At 45.1% G+C, this 10,193-nt stretch overlaps 1 protein-coding gene across 11 annotated transcripts in view; it reads right to left on the bottom strand.

The window, feature by feature from the left end:
• Nucleotides 1-266: 266 nt before the first annotated feature.
• The window catches only part of MBNL3 (muscleblind like splicing regulator 3), a 95,955-nt gene continuing 86,028 nt past the window's right edge, over nucleotides 267-10,193 (bottom strand). For all 11 annotated transcript variants that reach the window (XR_009464035.1, XR_009464036.1, XM_059732906.1 and 8 more), the window contains one exon: nucleotides 267-9,123. The gene's annotated coding sequence lies outside the window, so the exon portion shown is untranslated. The remainder of the gene's footprint in view (nucleotides 9,124-10,193) is intronic.

Raw genomic sequence — 10,193 nt, 5'->3', positions numbered from 1 at the left:
GTTAGTAACTTCAATATGATAGGCCTGATGCACCCAAGAAAAAGGATGCAATAGCTACAGAATTCAAAATACTGAAGGTATTTTTCTGGAAAGAAATTTATTCTCTTGTTCTACGCATTAGATATAACATTGAATCAAATTTCAGTTCATCGTAATTTCTTTACATCAGAGCCTTTAAAGATTGGGACTAATAAACTGGTACTTGAAAAGTCTTTAAAGGACACTCCTATTAATGTGTAGATAGGGTCCATAAAAAACATAACCAAGAATTTTATACACTTTATTAAAAGATCAAAAAATAAACAATAACAATATAGAAGTAACATACTAAAATGAGTAGCATTATGCACAGGTCTAAAGCACATACAAGCACTACAGCAATATAATGTGGCAAAAAGAAAAATAAATTCAAAGCGTACACCCTGTTGGTAGCAGTTGAGGGAATGAACTCTTGTGTTTTGGAGCTAAATTTTGCATTCGCCTAAGTCTGCCTGGATCTGTCGATGATATTGTAATTTGTTACAACTCCACAGGGTTAACGGTGTTGTTGGTTTTTGACATCTAAAACTACGTCATGAAATTAAGTTGATATCTGTCTAGTATTTCCCTTATTTTATGTTTTACCAGAAATGTCTATGAAAATAAGAATGTGCTTCCAATATCTACTTTACACAGTATAGTAATATTAATGTTTTATTTATTTAAATTAAAAATTGTCAATTGACGAGAACATTCTCTTCTCGATTTTAGTGATTGCCTAAAATACATTTCTCTATTTATTACAAAACTGGTGATCTATTGTCAGGCGGTATAAAGAATGGTTTGGGGGGGCGGGGGGGGGGGGAAGGTTGCTTGTTCTGTTTTCATGATTTAAAATGACGTTAAAAAAAAAAAAGCTAATTCAAAACAAAAAAAAATCCCATCATCCAATCAAAGAATGGTCTTGTCATCCCCTCATCTGCTAGGATACAAAAGCCATGGCAACAAAATCATTTGGCTTCCACCACTATCAAATAGCATCTGTGTACAGTAATAAAGAACTGGAACCTTGTAATTCTGTGTCAGGTAATTCTCTCTGTTGTGTGTTTGGAAAAAATAACTCAGTTTTATTTAATAGTTGCGTTATTTTTGCATGTTTAAGTATCTCATTGGAGAGGCGTATACAGTTTCTTTTTTGATGATGGAGAGTGTGACAGTAAAGATCACTAGCAAAGATTTCAGCGGTGTTGGTCGTGACGCCGGGGCCTGCTCTCATCCTAATGGAAAAGAGTTTCCCCGGCTGCGATTCACTTCAGATAGTGCAAAATATCTTCCTTTAACCATCCCACAAATGAGAAGGAGCTCAGTCGTACAAACACCAAGCAGAGCCCCCAGGGGCATGCACTTCTGCAATGGAGAGCATGTCCCAGGCGATGACCATGCCCACCAAAGAGCCAGTCTCTCCCAAATGTTTTATCCCGGTGGGATAAATTCAGCCCTTAGTTATATCCATGCCAGCCTAGCACGGCTCTGAGCCCCGAGCCCGCCAAACCACGGGGGCACCTCACCTGCTTAGGGCTGGGCAGGTGCACGAGTCGCTTGGTGCACGGGGGTTGCACGAGGGCACCAGCTGGCACGGTGACTCTCCGGCAGCAATGAGAGCCTTGAAGGCTGATGTGGCATTTCTTAGTCAGGTGAAGACCCCATCACTGCACCCCCAGGAGGGAAGGTGCTTGTGGGGCAGAGGTGGAGAGAGGCGGAGAGATATAAAAACTAATCAAGCATTGCCATGTGGCAGCACTGACCGGAGACGTTCGGGCTCAACGGGACCCAGCCATCTCATTTTGTGATTGGTGCTGCTCCTTGAAATGCTTTTTGGGGGGTTGATTTAGTCAGGTCTAATTAAAAACAGATGCTCTCCCACTGACACAATGGGCAGAGGTCTCTCAGCAAGGAGAGGCCGAAGCATGTGCATTCGGGTACTGTGCCCAGCCCCGAGAAGGGAACAAGCAGGACGATGCTAGGGAGAGGCACCAAGACATTCCCCTCTGCTGGGGCCAGCCACCGATGGCAGAAAAAAGACATGTCCAAGCAGAAGCCTTCTACTGACAACTGACTGCTGGACCTGGAAAACGATGCATTTGCCGTTTGCCCAGGTGGTGCGAGGCTTTGCTTTGAGCTCTTACCAGCCGGCTGAGCTGGGAGTGGGGTCCCGTTATGCTGACAGCCCGCTCCCCACCCCGGAGACATCAAGGGGAGCTTCGGTGCAGGGTCCCATTCAGCGATACCTGCCGAGCCATCAGATTTCTGCACGCTCGGCCTCGATTAATAGTAATAGGGATGGAAAATAGCAACCCAATCGGCAGGCAGTTGGCAACCTCTGCCCAGCCTCTTGGACACTGCCCCTTGCGGCTGCTGCCCTGCTGTTCTGCAAGCACAGGTGAAGAGAGGAGTGGGAGTGCACTCCTTCAAGGGACAAGACTCCCTGGCATGTAGCCATGCCCAGCTGTACTGGGTTTTGATGGTGGCAATGACCAAAAGAGATTGGGGAGGAGAGATGGGGCGGGTGGTTTGGCACACCAAAGAACCCGTGCGCATGCAAGTGCGAGTGGAGAAGAGTGGGATATAGAAAAGCCTCGTTCCCAGGACCCCCCTCGCCCGCCTCTATGAGAGTGCATCGCTCGTGCTCATCTGGACCCTGCACAGACGGAAACCCACACCGAGCCCCGAGGGGTCGGTCCCGCCGGGAGCCTGCTGCAGCGGCTGGGCTCTGAAGTGATTCGAGATTTCCTGTGCGCCCTCCAACTACCTTTCCCCCACGGAGGCAGCTGAGAAGATGATGCTGAGCTGCCGTCCATGAGGACAGCACAGGGCATCGGCTCAGCCAAGGACCAGGGGGACATTTTGCAGGAGCAGAGCTGCCCTGGGCTCAGGAGCACGTTTGGGGACTTCCCCAGCCTCTCCTTGAAGCCCTGTCAAAAGGCAATGGGCCAACAGCAGGGCAGCAGCCAGCATCCGTGGTCCTGCATTCAAACCCGGCAGGCAAACGGTGACCCGTCCACCCCCGAGCTGGCCTAGCCGGACTCCCGTCAGCACAACAGGACCCTTCCCGCGATCAGCGTCTCCTGCTCGTTAGCACAAACGCCAAGGCAGTTCCAGCAGCAGAAGGCGAATGACCCGGCGCCGTCTCACCGCTCGCCTTGCCGTGACCCACCGGCTCTCTCCCATTTCACACACCACGTGGATAAAAGCACAGCAACTGGCTGCCCTTCCGTTTCCCACTCATTAAAACACTCCCCGGGATCCTACCCGCCTACGGCAGCTAAAAACTGCATGGGCCAGAAACGGGACTAAGTGCTAGCAGCAACATACGGCCGCGGCCGCTTCGGAGAGGACGCGCGCGCTTATCAAAGGCATGATCTGGAGCGCGTTTGAGAACGTAAGCTGATACCAAAGCAATTAAAATCTTTGCTAGTGACCTTACTCATTAATTAAGTACTGTTTCCCATTTTCTGTGCTGCAGGTTGAAGCTGACCTGTTATCAGTCTGCTGTATAGTAAGCTATGGCAAACTACAAAGCTTTTACAACAGCAAAGCAACATCATGCTTTCAGATAAGTTTTATAGCAAAAAACTCCTCCTTTTTCAAAGCCTTAGTAATACCTATCTCTTTTACAAACTTTTCCTGTATTATTACAGACTTTTTATATTCAAAATAAGTTCCAAGGATTTCTTTCGTGGACTATGTACATAAGTGCAAAAAAGGTGTGTCTCACACATTCGTACACTAACTGAATCAGTTTAACTGCAGCATATTTGTATCTTCAACACTGTTACGGGGTCATTCCACAATATTTTTCTTATGTACAGTTTTTGCTAATATAAATTAGTATTAAAATATCCATACGTTATTATTTAGCCCTGATTTTAACATAATCATGTGAGCATTCGATTTCAGGAAAAAATAAAAAATTGCAGGCAGAGCTACAGTACTTAACCCGGTTAATTTTGAATATACACAATGCTAATAACCATGAAATGAAATAAAGACCAGTTAATATATTGTAAATGCAGGCTGTTTTGTTTCAAAAGCTAAAATACTGTGGAATAACCCTAGCCACACAACAATTTCTACAAGCTATAAAACCTGACTCTAAATCCATGTGTTGTAAACTTCTTGACTGAAAAAGTGACATAAAGACACAAATTCAGCTTTCACATGGGACTTTGGGATTTTAAAAATATTCAATCATATCTTTATCTGACAGTATCGAACTGTACCTTTAACAAGCTCATACTGTTACACATCACTTTTAATTTACATGTGAAAATTTCACAAATAATGTATACAAAGGTAGCCATGTTGTAGTTTTGTTGCCATAGCAACAACAACTTAATATAATTAGTTAACAATGAATCTATCATTGTAGGAGTTACATACAAAGTTAATTTTGTTCTTAAACTGTAAACTATACAAACTAGTTATGGACTGTATTCTATACCTTATCATGCTTCAGTGTTGGTTTAGAATATAACTAAATGGGTTGAATACATGTATTAAAAATCTTAATCTTTCTCTAACTCTCCTTCAAAATTAAATTCATTAGTTACTAAAGATATCAAAAAAAGCAATAATGAAAACCTTAAAAACTAATGGTAAAGAAATGAAAATCGATGACATGAATTAACGCGTTGATGCCTTTTGAACAATGTGTCGGAACTATATTTACATTTGCATCAGGCTATCAACTCGTTTGTTTTTTAAAGTTATTACAGTCTTTAACATACAGTATATACTCTAAGGCCTTCACCAGGCACGTGGTAAAATCAGGTCAATAGCAAACTAAATCCATTCAACAGGAATGGGAAATTAGATTTTCCTCATAAATTTCACCTCTTTTTTTTTTTTGTCTTTTTTTTTTCCTCAATTTTCGTGTGTGTGAAATGTACAAGGGATAAAAAAACATGAGGACTCCAGTTTCTCAATCATTCTGTGTACTCGCACGTCCTACAGCCTGCGCTACTGCGGCGCGGAGGAATACGGGAGGGGGGCACCGCGCTCGCCGCCTCCGTCTGACCGGGTGCAACCGGCAACAGTCACGTATTCCCGGGCGTTGCTCTGTTAACGTTTGTGCAGTGGAAGTCATTTTCACTGGACTCTACCTGGCGTCCTTGCAGCGGGCCGTCTGTCGAGAGCACCCCGCTACGGGAAGGGAGGGCGTCCCGCCAGCCACCGACGGAGCGCGAAGTTCCCGTTTCTGCGGAGCGCCGACTCGGCCAGGCCACGCCGTCCGTTCGTGAACACCCCGAGCGCAGCGCGACACGACACTTATGGCAAAGAGAAAAGTGCTTCAGAGCGTTCAGGAAGGGAGCGGAGCCGGCGGCTGGGAGGTAACGATTTCTATCGCGTCTATCGCCGATGCAAAAATACAAAGTCAAAAATCATCAGCTAGAAATCTCCAACTCAAAAACATGGTTGATTGTGAAATCATGTTTCCAATTACTAAAAACACTATACTTAACAAAAATAATCTTAATAGTTTTATGAATCCATTTTATTTTAAATCCCTCTTTTATTGTCTGCTTATGTTACAGTTTAGTAGTAGTATTTTTTTTTCTTCTTATTGAAACTACTAACAACCTTTTTTTTTTCTTTTTTTTTTGAAAATGATCCATCTCAGCTTTCATTTTCCCTCTGCATGACCCGTTTTATCCAAGTTTCAGCATTTCTTGCATATTGTTTGCATAAGGCTGAGAGAAATGGACAAAGAGAAATAACTTTGGATAAATAAAAAATATAGGTTCATGGAAAGTGGGAAGCTTATAAAAATGTCACTAAAATAATATTGATTTAAACAAACTTACATACATCTCTTGTCAAATAAAGGATGAAATCCATGCTTTCATGACATTTATTTAGAGTCACTAACGAGCTTGGTGACTTTGTAATAGAATGCATCTATTTAGGAAATTTATAGTCTGGCGACTGGTTTTCTTTCTTGAACAAAGAAAATTAGATCAAGTCATTGCACAACTAGTTTAAATAGTGCTACCTCAAAATGGCATTTTTGCCGAGATTGTTTTGAATTTGGTGAAGTTTTAGTGCTTCAAGCTTTTCTTTCCTTAAACTCATTTACAAATGAACTCTAAATTTGCCAGCAATATAAAAACTGTTGTGGCACCTAATATAACTACCCTGAACATCCCTCATTGGACCTCTTTACTAAAAAATAATCCTTAAATGTTTTTTTTTTTTCTTTTCAGTGCTTTAAATGTGACGTGAAAACAGCTGTATTCTAGGTTTACATTCTATGTACATCTATGCCAGATGTTTAAGTAGTTAAATAAAATAGGAGGTTACATCAAAGTGTCAAGATATACAAAAATCCATTTAGCACTGAAAAAGTTCCAACCTCCTTTAACTCATAAAGCCATTCAAGCTTGAACGCATCCTTCCTGGCTTCAGAAGATCAGGTCTGTTCTTTGTTGAGGCACTGGCACATGTTGTGCAAAACCCATTTTGATACACAAATAATTTCAAACAGGAAGTACTCAAATCCACTTTTTCCACTAACAATGTTATGATTCTGGGAAACAGAAACTCGGTGGTTAAAAAGAACAGGTACGCCGTGGCCAAAAGACACAGGAGTGCCTTATTTCAGGCAATATTGTGTATGCTTCGAATGCTTCAATACATACGGACACGAGCAAATGTCAACACATGAGGTTTAGCGGCTACCGTCCTCTGTCCCTCGAACCCCCCGATCCCGAACCCGGTGCTGCACGTGGGGAGCTGCCGTGGACTCGGGACCCGACCGCTGGGCTCTGCACAGCCCTGGGGTGATAAGGAGCCCGTCAGGCTCCCCATGTCCCAGCTGGAAGGCCACGCAGATGGTGGCCTGCACAGAGGCACGTCAGCTGTCCCTAACACGCACCTGCACCGGGCCTCCTTTCTCGTTCACATTTGCAAACGTCTACCAAGGGGACAGGGACGGGGCGGGGGAAAGTCCACGACACGGATGGCAGGTGTCAAGACGAGGATACAAGGCAGCTGTCAGCTCCTATAATGCTCTTGGACTGCCAGGGGAGCGCAGGGGGGACGGTCCGCAGGCTCAGGATGGTGAAAGCCCGATCCTGGGATCTCTCAGCTCTGCTCCCCTCGGTGGAGCATGCCGGGGTGACTTTCTGCCCAGCCGTTACCCTCCCAAAATAAGGGCAGGCTGCATCGTCCTCCAAGGGGAAGCCCGAGCTCTGGCCTGCAGCATCCAACATCTTAGAAAGCCAACTCACAACTCTCATCCTAAGCTCGGCATGGTCACAGCAAGGCTATCACTGTCCTGGGACCTCCCTCATCTCATCTCATCTCACTGTCAAGGATCACCCGTTCTTTCTACTCGCCTCTCCTGGCCTTCCCTTAACCATTCTCCTCTCTGTCCTTGCTGCTTCCATGTTTCAGCTGATTCAGGCCAAGTCCATCTCTGGTGTCCCTCCACCGAGGTTGGTGAAGCTGTGCTAGAGATGAATTCAGCTCTCGTCTCCCCCGTAGCCAAGCCACCACCTTTTCCTAGCAGTACGGGGAGTCGGCAACTCAGCAGCACGACGGCCCGTGCGGTGCAGAGGGTGGGGTAGGAAATCAGTAATTTTGCTCAGTTCAATGGGGAACGGAGGTATTGGCAATTAGCCCTTGCTGTGTGACCACTGTCGGTCTTGATCAAGCAGAGTGGTCATCTGCTGATCCAGGGAAGGATATATTTTGTGGGGGGAGGGAGGGGGTTGGAAAATCTGGGCATAGCGAGCTGATAGGTTTGCATTTTCCTTTTTTTTCTTCTTCGTTGAAGGTCTGTTTTAACGGTCCAGAGCTCTTGGGAAACATCCCTGCCTCAAGGACACGTTACCGGCACATGCCGATGGAAAGCTGTGGAAAAACTGCACAAAATTCAGGGTGGGGATTTTGCAGTGCAGTTTTGCACGTTGCCGTTTGTGGTCTCGCCTTCCATGGGCAGAGCTGGGGGCTTTTAATTTGCACATCAGAAAATGGACATTTGCCGTGGCCAGCCTAGGCTCGCTGCGACTGGGGGGGTCTGTGGGTGACTCAGGTGTTTGGTCCTTTTGGCTGGGAATGCAACTTCGCGTTTGTCCCGCCGTCTCCCACGTTTGCCCGGGTTTTTGACTGCACCACTGAAGTCGGGAGGAAGATTGTGCGGCACTTGCAGCTGCGGATGGCACTTGGCTGAGCAACAAAACTTCAGGCTTCCTTACTGTCCACAATCTGAGTCCACCTCCCCCCCCGTAGCTGATACCTAACCGCTATATTGAACGTGTTTTTCTTCCTTTTCTGACCATCAAAGTTTCCTCTTCAGGAAACCAGAATCAGCTCGCTTGACCGGACCCCTGACCTGAGCTAAACTGACAGCTGTCCCTCCATAGCGCTGGAACAGAAAATTTTGGGGACTCTTTCCAAAGGCAAATTTTCACTTGTAAAAGGAGCCGTTTAAAATGAGCCACTTCGGTTGATTTAAAAGCAGCCAAAATATGGAAAAGATCCGAACATTCGTGTGTTGTGTTTTTCAAGCACGTTATTCCTGTTTCCCACTATAACATTTTTAGTTTAAAAAAACCCCATAAAACCTACAGTATATGAAAACTTAAGACATAACAATAATGAAAAAAATGGTATTGAGTATACTTGATAATGATGTACACTTTAAAACAAATCAATAGACTATGATGTAAACAAAACAGTAAGATAACACTTTAAAAACGAGACAAACATTTATCCATCGATAGTATACAGTAAACCAACAGTCCACTGTGCAGATGCACTTATCATGATGGTAGTCATAAAATGATTAAATGTGTTAAAGTAATGTGTTATAAAAGTCTATTATAATTTTCTACTTGTATATCTCATATAACAGAGCGCTGTTTGTTAATTGTTTCTATAGTGCTTTTTTTTTCTTTTTTTTTTTTGACATTCCCATTGATCAGTTTTTGGTTAACATGTAGGCTGCAACAGGCTTACTGTAGAGGTGGTAGAGGACGAAAGGAGGGAAGAGGGGATATATACAGAAAGGCCATGTGCAGTTCCCCACTGAGAAGTCCTAGTACTCCGTAATTTTACTGTTCACAATTTCAACGTGGTCGGCTGGAGGAGGAACAAAAACAAGGAGTGAGAAACTGGAAATCAAAACACGTCATGCTTTTCTGTTCTCTTTATAACTTCCACTGAGCTACGAAGACACGGTGCACACGCGCTTTCTGCCAGCGTGGGGGGGAAGACGCAATGTTTTGTTCGCTCGATGCTCTGATTGCAAGTGAAACGGCTAATACTTTGGGCTTTGTGCTTTCAACGGGCTCCATAAACGCTGACAAAATGATCTGCAGCTGAAGCCTGTGAAAGAGCGAGGGGGCTGACACGAGTCTTGTTTCAGAGATGAGGCGGTCGTGGGCGGGGGCTCCATTGTGCAAGCCGTGCTAGTCTCCTACCGAATTTAATGAGTGCTGCGGATGCTTGGCAAATCTGGTTACAAGGGACATACCACAAGCCACGGAGGGAAGTGCGATGGGAGACAACATTAGTCAGGCCTGCTTTGAAAACCCCTCCTGGAAAGCTTTGGCCCTACAGCCTTGCAGTGCCTGCCTGACCCGGAGCGTGGGCATATGTCCACCTCGGGAGGAGAAGCCTGTTTAGGTGCATTGGGTGCTTGGGTGAACTATCCTTCACATCCACCTGCACTTCAGGGCAGTGTCACCTCCTTTGCAATGCTGGTGAATCCTACTTATCCAGCCATGCACAGAGCTGCAAGCATTTCAGTGATCCCCTGCACTGCTCTGCTTGTGCACGCTTGGGAGAGAGAGCCTTGCTTATTTGGTATCCAGGTGGTAGCTGCATTGGTCTAGAGGCAAAGGGAATCAAAATTTGTGGATGAGATGATCTCTTTTATTAGACCACTAGACATTTGCAAACAGATTCTTGTATTTCTTTACAAATATCTAGTTGGTCTAATAAAAGATATCGCCTCTTCCGCGAGTTTTGATGCCTTTTGTTTATGCTTTCCGAGCAGACCAGGAGGCCTTTTTGCTCCCCTCGAGCTGTGAGATGCGGGGAGAGCTTTCCTGAGCAAGGATGGATCAAGAACCTGCTTCAGCCCTTCCCTCAGTACTGCTCAGTACTGATGGCACAAGTCTGGGAACACTGAAAAATGAGCAAAAGGA

This window comes from Alligator mississippiensis, chromosome 8, assembly GCF_030867095.1.
Source record: "Alligator mississippiensis isolate rAllMis1 chromosome 8, rAllMis1, whole genome shotgun sequence".
NCBI lineage: Eukaryota > Metazoa > Chordata > Crocodylia > Alligatoridae > Alligator > Alligator mississippiensis.
Note: the sequence above shows the minus strand (reverse complement) of the source record. Positions and strands in the feature narration are given on the sequence as shown.